Below are 14,009 nucleotides of genomic sequence, written 5' to 3' on the forward strand. Positions count from 1 at the left end.
TTTGAGATGGAGTTTCACTCTGGTTGCCCAGGCTGGAGTGCAACGGCACGATCTGGGCTCACTGCAACCTGCACCTCCTGGGTTCAAGTGATTCTCCTGCCCCAGCCTCCCGAGTAGCTGGGATTAAAGGCATGCACTACCACGCCTGGCTAATTTTGTATTTTTAGTAGAGACAGGGTTTCTCCATGTTGGTCAGGCTGGTCTTGAACTCCCGACCTCAGGTGATCCACCTGCCTTGACCTCCTAAAGAGCTGGAATTGCAGGCATGAGCCACCATGCCCCACCAACATCTTTTTTTTTTTTTTCTAATCACAGGAGAAATAAAGCCTTTGCAAAAAGAGGCAGGTTACTCCCCACTGCTCCCCTCCTGTCTCCAGGTCACCTTCATCTTTCTCTGGACCCCAGGATGCTGGACCTGCATATTGCATATCCCAATCTCATTTGCCCTCTTGCTTCTAATTGGGTTTGTTCTCTTGAAAGAGATTGTTGGATGGAAAGACATGGAAGTCTGAGTACTTGTCTATCTTCCCCCATGTTCCCTCGTATAGTGGGTTCATTAGTGTCCCCTAAAATTCATATCTACCTGGAAACTCAGAATGTGACCTTATTTGGAGATAGGGTCTTCGCAAAAGTAGTTAGTTAAGACAAAGTCACAGTGAATTTGGGCGGGCCCTAAATCCAATGATTGGTTTCCTTTAAGAAGAGGAGAGGGCACACAGAGAAAAAGGCAATGTCAAGATGGAGGCAGGGATTAGAGTGATGCAGCCACAAGCTAAGGACTGCTAGGAGCTAGGAAGAGGCAATGAAGGCGTCTTCCCTAGAGCCTTCAGTGGAACTGCAGCCCGGATGACACCTTCATTTCAGACTTCTGGCTTCTAGAACCGTGAGAAGATAAATTCAGTTGCTTTAAGCTAAGCCACCAAGTTTTTCATAATTTGTTACAGCAACTATAGAAATAAACTGAACTTGGCCTTCCTATCTTAACTATAGAAATAAACCAATAAACTGAACTTGACCTTCCTATCTTAACTCCTCCCTGCTCCCTCCAATTACAGCCTCTAATGGGCAGCCTCCTTTCCATGGTGTCATTGTTTGGTACCTTTTTCCCAAAAGTGGATGCTGAGAAAAGTGCTGGCTGAAGATGATGTTTTGGAGAGGTGATGCCAGGAAGCACATGTGAGGAAAAGGAGAAATGGGACAGAGAAGGAAGAAAACCCAAAAGAGGGAGTTTTGATGAGCAGTTGCCACTGTGGACATGAGAGGATCAGTCCTCCTGGGCTTTGAGGAACAGTGCAGAATTCCTCTCAGAATCTCCCGACCAAGGAATGTTGCTTATTCACCACTGACTACCATTCCTAGTTTGTTGCCTCTGGGGGTGTTTTACCTGTATTTTAGCTCTGTCCTGTGCAAGGGCCGAACCAGTTCCCTGGAACTGGGGAAAGCCCTCAGGTAGGGAAGCAGAGAGGAGAGGCACCTGGGAAAGGTGGGAAGAGGAGGTGGGAAGCTGTCAGCACAGCAGGAAGTGCTCACCTCACATGGGTCAACCCAGATGTGGGCTAAGGGAATTCAGGATAAAGCAACAATCACATCTGCAGCTCCCACTGGGCTTCCTTTCCTCTCCCCTGGAAGCCCAGGAGTGGTAATGGGGCTTCCAAGGTTGCTAGTCCCTGGTTGCTCAGCATCCCCTGTGGCTTGCCTACCCTTCTCATGCCTCAGTAACTCATCACTTTATGGAATTGTCTTCAGAATCTCAACTACTTCTGTTTCCTGCCAGAATCCTGACTGACAGAGTGGGGCAGGGCCAGGGCTCTCTTGAAGGCCTTTAGTCCTCTATAAGGAAACCCATGGGCTCTTTAAACACAGTGAAGCCCATCTGTCACTGTTGGCCATGGCAGCAATTATTCCAGGTGCAGGAGGACCTCCAGGCTCATTGACGAGTTGCTTTCCTCTTGAAGATCACGTGCTTAGACTTCACCGTTGCTCCAATGTTGGTGACGCTGGTCATGAGTGTTGCTTATCTTTTAAAGTTCTGGTCCCAAGGAGAACCCAGGACTTTTAAAATACTATATTAAGCTTAAATTAGAATTAAAATGTCATCAAAATAATACAAAGCATATGGTAAGAAATAAAATAGTATGGAAGAGCTTACTCAATAACAAATAATACAAAGCACCTGGTAACAAATAAAATCGTATGGAAGAGCCTACTCAGTTTCATTCTCTAGAGATAATTCATTTCAACTTGTTTTTAGTTCTTTTGGTGATAACCTCCATAATTCTAGATAGGATGCCCTATACCTCTATTTATTTCTTTTCTTTTTCTTTTTTCTTGAGAAAGGGTCTCACTCTATTGTCCAGGCTAGAGTGCAGTGACATGAACACGGCTCACTGCAGCCTTGAACCTCCTGTGCTCAAGTGATTCTCCCATCTCAGCCTCCTGAGTAGCTGGGGCCACAGACATGTGCCAGCATGCTTGACTAATATTTTTGTTTCTTATTTTTGTAGAGATGTGGTCTCCCTATGTTGCCCAGACTGGTCTCTAACTCCTGAGTTTAAGCAATCCTCCTCCTTGGCCTCCCAAAGTTCTGGGATTACAGGTGTGAGCCACTGCCCCTGGCCTATTGACCATTTTCTATCCCTTATACACTTCCTGCTCTTGCTCTTTCCCTTTTGTATTTTTATACTTTTATTTTTCCATGTATTAGTTATGTAACCTGGGAAAGTTATTTAAACTTTCTATCCCTCAATTTCCTTATACATAAAATGCAAAATAATGGAATTTACCTTACTAAAGTAACAAAGAGGATTAAGAGTTAATAGAAGTAAACCATTAGAATAGGTCTTGGCACATGGTTAGCTTGATAATACAAGTAAGTTATTAGTTTTAGTTATTATGTGGTGAGATTTTTAGAGGAATGGAAAACAGAATCCCAGCCTGCAGTATTTAGACAATTTATAAAGGGCTCTGGTTGCCAAGGGAGGAAACTTAAGGAGTGAGATTAACTGATGTATTTAACATTAGTTAAGTACATTATAATTTACTCATCTTTAGCTTGGGGCCCCCGAAGCAGTTTCTTAAACTTTTCTATGCATCATAATTACTTGGGAATCTTATTAAAATGCAGATTCTGATTATTGCTAGCATTTCTAGTAAGTTCCCAGCTAATGCTGAAAGTGTGTGGGTATTTGTGTGTGCACCACATTTGTGCACTAGATGCCAATATGAAATATATTATTATTATTTTGAGACGGGGTCTCTCTTTGTCTCCCAGGCTGGAGTACAGTGGTATGAACATGGTTTACTGCAGCCTCAACCTCCTGGGATCAAGTGATTCTCCCGCCTCAGCCTCCTAAAGTGCTGGGATTACATATGTGAGCCACCGTGCTCAACCTGAAATATGTTCTTACCATAGGTCACAGTAAAAAAAATATTTGAAAAACACTTCCTAGAAAAGTATCTCCCAACCTCACTCTGAGCTGTCTCCACAAGAGATGCCCCCAATGCCAACCTTGGGAGTCAGGCTTTGATTTTTTCCAGGAAGCAGGATCGGCCCCTAGTGCTCATAATCGCTCTGCAATTTTTGAGTGCCTCACAAATCCTCACAAATCTTCAGTCCTGTCATTTGAGTCCCCCCCAAGCCCCTCCACCATGCCTGAGATGTTTCCTGGCATTATCTGCTTCTCTGTGCTGGCTTTCCCAGCACTTTGGGGTTTCTGGCTTGGCACCTCTTTTGCAGACCACCGGGAACCTAACATCCCCCACCCCTTCCCTGGGATATCTGGTTTCACTCTTTAGCTTCTGGTTTAGGGTTTCTCTTCCTTGGAAGACAGGGACAGCTGGGAATGTGGATCTCATCCTGTCTGGATTTTCCCCTGACAAGTGGCGGTAGTGGCAGGATATGAGGTGCTTGAAGACCACTCATGCTACTGTTATCACAGGCAGCAGTCAGTAACTGAAGGAACAGGTGCAGTGGACCAGGTTTCACTTCATGGGTAAGAGGGAAATGCATGCAGGGCAAGCAGGACAATCAGGGATTTAAAAAAAATCAATTAGAGGGAGAGATGAACAGGTGGAGCGCAGGGAGTCTTAGGGCGGTGAAACTATTCTGTATGATACTGTCATGGTGGACGCATGACATTGTGCATTTGTCAAAACCCATAGGATGTACACCAAGAGTGAAACCTGGTGTAAACCATGAACTTTGGTTTATAATAATGTATTCATATTGGCTCATCAATATAACAAATGTATGACACTAATGCAAGATATTAATAATAGGAGAAATTGGGGAGGAGGGTGTGAGGGTAAGTATATAAGAACTCTCTATACTTCCCATATGATTTTTCTGTAAACCTAAAACTATTCAAAGAATAGTCTATTAATTTTTTTTAAAGTGGAGATAAAAACTAACCTCACTTGGCTATTGTGATGATTAAAATGGGTAAAACATACAAAAGCACTAAATAAATGTCCATAGCACCAAAAAACCCCACAATTACCTGTGTCCTACATGAATACGTCTTCCCCTCCCCCACTGCTCTCCCTAGAGGTGCCATCTGCTTTTGAAGTGGCCTGTATCCTTGCACACCATTTTCCACTCATCTATATATGTAAAGGAGACAATACCTTTTAAATACCTCCCAAAATTGTGTACCCATTTCTGTAAGCTACTTTTCCTTCATGTACACCATCTACCATTAAGGCCAAACCTTGAGGCTTTTTGTGCCCTGGGATTAGAATGTAAGACACAGACCAGAAGAGGAAGTGGAACTCCCACCTGGGACTATGTAAAAGAGAAGAGTGAGTGAGAAGTTCAGAAGTGTCCTTGTTTTCTCCCATCTCTGGGCTGAACCTTGGGATGTGTGGGTGTGTAATGGCGTTCAGATAGGTACAAAAGAACCCAAGACCACTGGGGCTAGGAATGTTTACCCAGAGCCCCCGGGGGGCTGTGGTTCCAGCCTTTGGAAGAAGCCCCTCATCTCACTTGGTGTCACTTACATGTATATGATGTGCATTTCTCTGGGATGGAAACCTAGATGTAGATTTACTGAAGTGAATAGTATGGGCATGGTTCTTATCATAAAAAGTAATGTGTGCACATGGAAATAATCACTTAAATGGAAAGAAATAAAGAGTAAAAATCTCACTCCATAATCAGCAGCACAGGCTCACTTTTTGTAGGTAACTGGTTTTCACTTGCTTATAGTTTTTTTTCCTGGTAGTCATCTACACAATTCAAATAACATGTTTATGCTGTTTCTTTGCTTATCAACTTCAAGGATTTCTTGAATAGTGCTTTAAAAAATTACAAATTTGACTCACATATATTAATCACCCTTCCAACTTTAGTTAACCTGTTTTTACTTTTAGTTCTATTGGCTATGTTTATAACTTTAAAAACACAGCTTTTTTGATGTAGTAATGTTAAATAATATCTCTTTTACTGAGAAATATGAGGAAGTCAGTGTTATTTTCCTTTTGTTCCCCTCTTTCCCCTAACTTTATATTACTATTTTTATGTGATCAAGGTTGATAATGTTTATATTTCCTTTTGTTATTATAATCAAGTCACATGCTTTATTTATAGAATAATTCTTTAAAAAATCAAAAAAGTGTTTATAATAATGATTGTGTAAATATAGCTTATTGCTGATTGGATAACATAGCTTAGCCAGAAGCAATACATCATAGAAGTAAATCATGCGGCTTAGAATAGCTCTGCCACTGAAGAGCCGTGTGACTTGGTGGAGTTACTCAATCGCTCCATGCCTTAATTTTTCATCCGAAAAAAAAATGAGACAATAATACCTACCCTCAAATAATTGTTTGAAGATTAAATAATCTATAAAGCATTAGCACGGTGCCTGACACATAGTAAAATGTCAATAAGAGTTCATTATTGTTGTTATTATTATTATTAGGTCACGTGAATAAATCCATTCAGAAGGTGTTGTAATTCTTGTTATTAAACTTGCATCATGCTAAGAATATTCCGAGTACCACAGTTAAATGGATTCTCTCTCTTGACACTTCATCAGTTCAAAATAATCCCATAGATTAGTTTGCTTCATTTTTAAACCACAATTTTTTGTATTTTCTGACTTTTCTAATTGCCTATTTTCTTGTTGAATGAAAAAACATACACTAGTCCCCTCTTATAAGTGGGAAATACGTTTCATGACATTCAATGGACGCCCGAAACCTCCGGTAGTATTGAATCCTACATTTACAATGTTTTCTCTTGTACATACATACCTATGATGAAGTTTAATTTATAAATTAGTCACAGTAAAAGATTAACAATAATAACTAATAATAAAATAGAACAATTATAACAATACACTGTAATAAAAGTTGTATAAACATAGTCTCTCTCTTTCAAAATATCTTATTGTATGTAATGTTTTCAGACCATGGTTAATCGTGGGTAACTAAAACCACAAAAAAATTAAGCCTTGGATAAGGAGGGACTACTGTAATAAGGCTATATTCCACTGTGAGCTGAATGGTCAATTTTGAGGAGAAGAGACTGTGTAGTCCCTGACAAATGGAAAGAGATAGAATCCTGTTGGTTTCTGACTTTCCAGTCCTGGTTCCCATGTGACCTGGCTTTTTTCTATTCCTCAGATACCTGGAAGATTCCCTATTCTATTCTTATAATATCCTGTAATACACAAACACACACACGCGCGCGCACACACACACACACACACTCACTTAAACAGTAGCATATGAGCGTTCCTGTTTTCCTGAAACCCAGTGGACTGGTAGAGGGAATTATAATGAATGAAGAGTCTAGGGACTTTTCCAACCCTGACATTTTTTCTATGATTATAAGCTCTTATGGTAATCTTCTTATCCAGGTGTTCATTCTGGGTAAACTTATCCTGTTTTCTCTCCCTCTCTCCCCATCTGTCACTTCCTATAGAAATGGAAAAGAAAAAAATACCCTCCACTTGCAGAAAGGGTCAATCTTACCATTTGGTCATTACTCATCCTTAGGGATTCATAATGTAAAGTTCCAAACTGTACTTGTTAATACATTTAAAGGGATATGATATGAAATTCAAATTTTAATATACCAGATATGCAATCATTACAGGGTAAGAGGAAGGAACATTTCTGTTTCTTGATAAGGAAAGCTAGCTTGTATATCATAACTAGCTTTAGATGTATCATTCTGTACATCTTGGCAGATTCAAAATCAAAATTGGGGGATGGAATCCAATCCAAAAGTACTGAAATGTTCTAGGAATGAATATTCTTTGCGTGCAGCTTAAGTTTAATGCCAAATTTTCCTGAAGACCGAAGGGGAGGGGGAGATATAATAATAGAGGTAAGCGCTCCATGGGGAACTAGCGCCTGATGTTTCATGACGCTTTCCAACAATGCAAATGGTGTCAGTTCCCCTACATTGACTGTGGTATTTTAATAAATCAAATTATCAAAGCCTCATAAATGTAAAAAAAATGAAACAAAAACAAGTGAAGCAAGCATAGTTTGCTGCTCTAACATCAAAGAATCCCAAACCATAAATCCATAACATTCACTTTCAAAAGCAGATGATGAAAAATATGGAATGAGTTTCTTAGATTTAATTTTAAAGCAGCAAAAGTATGTGAAAACAGAAGAGAAATGCTGAAAAGCAGAAACCAGAGCAGAGGGCACTTCATTTTAGAATTTTTAGCTTCTCCAGGGAGCAAAAGAGCTTAGTTCCTTGATGTCTGGAAAACCATGGGTGAAGTTTGCAAGCTCTTTTTATTTGTATTGAGTCCAATCATTCAGCTCAAGTCAGTAAATCAGACACCCAAAGGGTACATAACACATTATTAAATCTATGCAAGAGTTCTGAGTTCATCAAGGAAAAGAAAGGTGCTAAATGTCATGGTGATTTTGCTGATAATCAAACCATTCAATGTTAAATTGATTTTTAAATCATAGTCTCTTTTTTTTGGAAAGTTTCAGTTATTAGTAGTAGACATTGGTCATTTTTTGGAGTTAGACACATTTCTTTCCCCTACTGATGACATCCCAGTTTCCTTTCAGATAATTGCTTTTCCCCCATTGTGTGTAAGCTTGGTGGGAAGTAGCATCTTTCCCCATCCCTCAGCCTTGCAAGCTTAAGGGGGTAGGTCAAACTTATCCCAGTTTGTCCATAAGTGACACAGGCTCAGTCAATAAAACACCCTCCCCAGCCTGAGGATCTCATGGGAATGATGCACAAATATAAGATGGTAGTGAAAATCTGTTTATTTCTGCTGATTGGCCTCCTTAGTTTCCTTGCATCCTGCCCATTTTCCAAACATAGCCTTTCAGCCTTTTGATCGGTCTGCAGTAGCTACTTAGCAAATCCTTTACTTTTTCTTGAGACCATTTGAGTCTGTTTCAGTAACTCGTAACTAGGAAGTCTGACTAATGTACTCATTCATTCAAAGAAAAAAGTTTCTTGAACATCTACTATGTTTTGCACTGGGAATATAGAGACACAGTTTCTGGCCACACACTAGCCGTGGGGAGATCATTATGTAAACAAATAATTACAATGCAATATAATATACACTATTATAGAAATGAACAAAGGTCATGAACGAAGAGGTCAATAATTCCACTTGGGGACATAGGGAAGGAGGGGAGGTAAAGCACAAGCCTAGTTTTGAAGGACAAGTAGGAGTTTACTTGATGAGTCAGGCTTTCCAACAGAGGGAACAGTGTACATAAGGCACGGAGGATGGAAGAACAGGTCATGTTTGGGGAGCTTCCAGTAATTAGGCTGGGGCAGGGCATACATGGGTGAATGAGTTTGAAGAAGGCTTAGGCTACATCATGAAGGACAATGTATTCAGTGCAATGGGATTGTTGTTAAAGAAATAGCCAGTGGATGGCTAATGCAGAGAAAATGAAAAGCATTGCCCTTAAATACATGAAATCTCAGAAACTAGTTGTCCAGAAGTAAAGCTTAAAATGGACAATAGATACTTCAGACCAGTCAAGAATAACTTGTTTTTTAAGGATCAATTCAGAAAAATAAAAATATTTGCAGGATGTATTTTACAAACAAAACAATTACTTTAAACCTCATGGGATTCCAGTTTTGATGACCTACTCTACTGATCAGAAGAATGTCAAGGATTTGATTGGCAATTCTGATTAGCTGCCAAAATGTGAACACAGGAATATATGAGAATCTTCTACAGTTGGAAGACAATTATCCATGGGTCTCTCACATCTCTACGCACCTCACAAGTGGAGTCACTGACTGTCCTTTGTTTCCGATCACCTTTTCAAGCAAGTGTGTGTAGTGAACAGCCTTGGAGATAGAGATATAGTGATGGTTTGTCTTTCTCCCCTCCAAAACTCATGTTGAAACTTAATCCCCAACGTGGCAATATTGAGAGATGGGGCCTTTAAGAGATGATACAGTCATGAGGGCTCTGCTCTCATGAATGGATTAATTCATTCATGGATGAATGGACTAATGGGTTAATAGATTCATGAGTTATCATGGGAGGGGAACTGGTGGCTCTAGAAGCAGAGGAAGAGAGACCTGAGTACATGTTAGCACACTCAGCCCCCTCACTGCCTCGGGACTCTGCAGAGAGTCATTAGCCAGAAGGCCCTCACCAGACATGGCTCCTCAACCTTGGACTTCTCAGCCTTCATAACTGTAAGAAACAAATTAGCACTGGGCTAAGCCCTGTGGGACGTAAGAAAAAAGAATAAAACATAACCCCAACTCTCACTATATGTAGGGAGAGGTGACAAACACATCTAAAACTAGAGCAAACAACACAAAATAATATATCAGCAAGTATTACATTCCATGGTAAAATATGTCCTTTTATTTATATTGTTTTGAACATTGTCAAATTTCAAAGGAGATGAAAATCAGTGAGGGCTCGATGAGGCAGAGGAAGCCTCTGGAGAGGGAACTTAAGCTGAGCTCTGAAGGATGGGAGGATTGCTAGGAGAACAGAACAGAAAACATTTATCATGAAAGTAAGGAGTGAGACGGCTGAGCAAGTTGTTGAATGTCAGTTGCCCAAACTGTCTCCTGTATTTATCCTCTAGGTGTCCTAGTCTCCCTGTCCGTGAAGTCTGGGCAATAATGTCCCTATGTCTGAGAGAAGTCATAGGGATGCAATAAGCCTGCAGGTGTGAAAGATCTTTTGAAGTGATAGCACTTAATAAAAGAGATAAATAGACTGATTAAATGGACAATGATCTTCTTATTGCTGAATCTTCTTTTTTCCAGTTTAAATGTCCCTGGGAGTCTATGTTCACGTGTCACATAGCAAAGCATGAGTCCTGTCTGTTGTTCTGTGTAACTATAACATAGTTTATCTGTGTTCTTAATGTGTACTGGTCAGAATTCTCCAGTTATATCCTGACAGGCACAGATTGGAAAGGGGCTTTCACATTCCGTGGTATAGATATTGTATTTCTGCAGCCAAAAAGGCATTTAGCAGCAGTAACTTTGATAGTCCTGTCAACTAAAATTCCTTTTAGTTTTAATGTAATCTGCTACTGTATTGTTCCTTATCCTGTACTTCTGGACTCAAAGGTAGGATTTTAAACTCAAGTTTCAATTTGCTGTCTTCAGATGAGAGCTGTTGCAAAATGATAGTGACGGCTGAGCAGATTAGCAACCTCAAATATATGTAAAGCAGTTACCTAAACTGGTATCATCATCCAAAGGGGGAAACTGGGCCATTATCAATCCATGGTCTCTTGGTGCAGCTGTCCCTTTAGCAATCACATTTCCACCTTTTCCCCTAAGCTCCTTACTCCTGACCGTCACCACATTCTCAGATGGCTTTGCTCCTTAACACTACGTGGCAATTTCCTCCCAAAACACCTATAGATGTCTTCACTGGTACCAATTCCTTTCTCCTTTCCTCTGGGATCCAACGTTATGCTTTAGCATTTTTTTTAATAGGCTATTTTAAGGACTTTATGCATTGGCTTTTTGTGGCCATCATTTCAATAACCCACGTTGTCTCTCTCTCCTGTATCTTTAATATTGCCCTTCTTACTGCCTCTTCTACTTCAGCACAAAAATAGCTTTTCTGTCTTTTTCATAAAACCCACCTATCTATAAAGGACTGAATGTTTCCATGCCCCCAAAATTTATATGCTGAAGCCCTAACCCCCAGTGTGCTTCTACAGAAGTAATTAAGATTAAATGTGGTCATAAGGGTGGGGCCTTGATCCTATGGGATTATTGTCCTTATAAGAAGAGACACCACAAGTTTGCTCTCTCTGTCTCTCTCTCTCCCTCTCTCTCTCCTCCATGTCCACTGAGGGAAGTCCATGTGACAACATAGTAAGAAGGTGGCCATCTACAAGCCAGGAAGCAACCCCTCACCAAACTCTTAACTGACACATGGATCTTCAACAACTCCTACTCCTTTAATTCAATCCAAGGTGCCTTCCTGGGAGATATGCCCTGATTCTTAATTCTAATTTGGATGTTCTTCCTTTGGTTCCTAAAATATCCTATGCATAATTCTTATCATGTTTAATGTAACCATTTACTCATCTGTCTTCCCCAATAGTATATGCCCATTTGATTTTACGAAGAACATGCCTCATTTAATTTTACAGTCCCAGTGACTAGTACATTGCCTGACACAGAGTAGGCTTTCAAAACCTAACGTGATAGGTCTTCAGTTATAAAATGCACTTTGAATCCTCTCTTTTTGGTAAAAGATACATCTTTAAACCATACACTATAAAAACTTATCATAATTATGGTAATCTATACTTGAAGGTGGGAAACCAATTTATTTGAGTAAATTTGGGCACAGAAAGTACCACAAATAGAAGATAAACTCATTGAGAGACCACAGAGTAGAGTTCAAAATAAAAACAGAATGGGTTGATAGCAGATATCTATGTAAAAGATATACTAAAGGAAGTTATTTAGGCAAAGGAAAAATGATCCTAAATGGAAACATGGTAATACCAGGAAGAATATAGAGAAATGGAAAAGGTAAATATGCAGGTAAAACATAATGAATATTGACTGTTTAAAATGATAATGATGACCAGGCGCGGTGGCTCACGCCTGTAATCCCAGCACTTTGAGAGGCAAAGGCAGGTGGATCACCTGAGGTCAGGAGTTTGAGACCAGCCTGGCCAACATGGTGAAACCCTGTCTGAACTAGAAATACAAAAATTATCCTGGCATGGTGGCACATGCCTGTGATCCCAGCTACTCAGGAGGGTGAGGCAGGAGAATCACTTGAACCTGGGAGGTGGAGGTTGCAGTGAGCTGAGGTCGCCCCATTGCACTCCAGCCTGGGTGACAAGAGCAGGACTCCATCTCTAAATAAATAAATAAATGAATAAAATGATAATGACAATGTTTTGTGAGAATACAACTATTTAGAAACAAAACATATGACAACAATAACAATAGCCAAAATAGGGTAAATGGATGTCTTAGTCTGTTTGGGCTGCTATAACAATATATCATAAACTGGGGGGCTTATAAACAATAAAAATTTATTTCTCACAGTTCTGGAGATTGGGATGTCCAAGATCAAGGCAAATTTGGTGTCTGGTGAGGGCCTGCTTTCTGGCTTATAGATGATACCTTCTTGCTGTGTCTTCACATGGTAGAAGGGGTGCAGGATCTCTCCAGGGGTCTCTTTTATAAGAGTATTAATCCCACTCATGAGGGTGCTATCACCCTGACCTAATTGCCCCCCAAAGGTCCCATCTCCAAATGTCATGCCCTTGAAGATGAGGATTTCAACATACGAATTTGAAGATGATGTAAATATTCGTATATTCAAACCATAGCAATGGGCTTAAATGCTGGAAGTTTCTTTCATTGTCCTAGATGTATTAATGGTACTAATTTATAGTAGACTCTAATACATCAAGGATGCATATTTCTAATCTCTGCGGTAAGCACAAAAGAATAACTAAAGAATGTATAACAACAAGCAAATAGAGAGTAGGAAATGGAATACTTTTTAAAAAAACTAAATTAATTTAAGAAAGGACAGAAGAAAAGAAAGGAGAGAAAGAGGGATAAAAGACAGATGGGACACCTAGTAAATGAAGAGAACAGTGGTAGATCTAAACCCAAATAGACAGCCATGGTGGGCCTATTGTTCAGAGCACTAATTTCAGAAAAGCAGGAAAAGCCAGCCTGGGAAAGCAATGTGTTTATCCTAGAGCAGGTGTGCAGAGGAAGATAGAAAGAAGATACTTTGTGCCTTGAGAGAAACAGGGAGGGATGTATTATCAGGTGAGATTTCTGGCCCAATATATCCCCTGAATATGGATTCTCTGAGAGTGAAAGTCTCTTGTATCCCTACAATAAACCCTCCTTTTTGAGCAGATTTCAGGCTGTTCTGTTCCAACCTTCTGTTGCAAACAAATGACCCCTGACTGAGACAGTGGTCATGGTCAATAAGAGCCAAGAAATATGGTCTCATTAGGCCAGCCTCTGGGGAGAAAGAACTAGTGTCTTGGTCATGAAACATTTATCACAAGAATGCTTTCATATTCTACGTTTTGATCATGATGATTTCTGTTTTTTTTTATATTCTAAAACAACAGATAATCACTCTTTACATTAATTTTAATACAAAGGTGATGTTGTTTATGATTAACAGAAGATTGAAATTTGCAAAGTAAAAATTTTTCATGCTAAGAAAGCAAAAGAAAAACAAAGGCCTCTTGGTTGATTTTTCTACCATGACCATCTGGTTTTGTAATTAATGTCTTGCCAATATACTAAAATATTTTTAATGTAAATCTTTCACATTCTTGCTGCATTTTCAATTAAAGTCTCTGAATTAAAACTTTGTACCATGAGTCAGCAGTTAAGGCAAACATGTTTTTTCCATTTATCTTCCTTTGGGAAAGCCTAGTCCCAAATGCAGAATGCCTGCCACCCTTTAGTTCTTTTCATCAATCCAGATGTCCATAATTACTTCTAGAGGTTACCACAGTGGTTTGCCCTGCCATCTGACACCATCTTTCCCATAATT

Source organism: Symphalangus syndactylus, chromosome 8 (genome assembly GCF_028878055.3).
Source record: "Symphalangus syndactylus isolate Jambi chromosome 8, NHGRI_mSymSyn1-v2.1_pri, whole genome shotgun sequence".
NCBI lineage: Eukaryota > Metazoa > Chordata > Mammalia > Primates > Hylobatidae > Symphalangus > Symphalangus syndactylus.